The following is a 514-nucleotide window of genomic DNA, read 5'->3' as shown; positions in this document are numbered from 1 at the left end:
TATTATTATTATTATTATTATTATTATTATTATTATTATTATTATTATTATTGGTATGGACAAAGAGAACCATAGAAGTATATACTTGGAAGGGACCCAATTGTCATTTAGTCCAGTGGTTGCCAAATGTTGGTCTTACAGATGTTTTAGACTTCAGCTCCCAGAATTCCTGACAGGTGGCTATGCTGGCTAGAGCTTCTGGGAATTGAAGTCCAAAACACACGGAGAACCAAAGTTGCTGACAACCCCCCTGCCAGTGCAGAGATGACAGCTAAAGTACTCCTAACAGATGGCTGCCCCACCTCTGTTTAGAAAAGCTCCAACAAATGTAATCCCTTACTGGTGAAGTAGTTACTGTCCTGTGGCCAAGTTTCCCAAGCACAATTAGAAGAGATTTTGCAGATGGGAAAGTAATTATGTACAAACTGGATCCACTGAAGCTGGTTGGTAGAAGATCTGAGATAGATAAAAGGAAGCAATTCTTCACACAGTGGATCGTGGAGGACTCTTCTTC

This window comes from Sceloporus undulatus, chromosome 1 (genome assembly GCF_019175285.1).
Source record: "Sceloporus undulatus isolate JIND9_A2432 ecotype Alabama chromosome 1, SceUnd_v1.1, whole genome shotgun sequence".
In the NCBI taxonomy this organism is placed as follows: Eukaryota; Metazoa; Chordata; class Lepidosauria; order Squamata; family Phrynosomatidae; genus Sceloporus; species Sceloporus undulatus.
Note: the sequence above shows the minus strand (reverse complement) of the source record.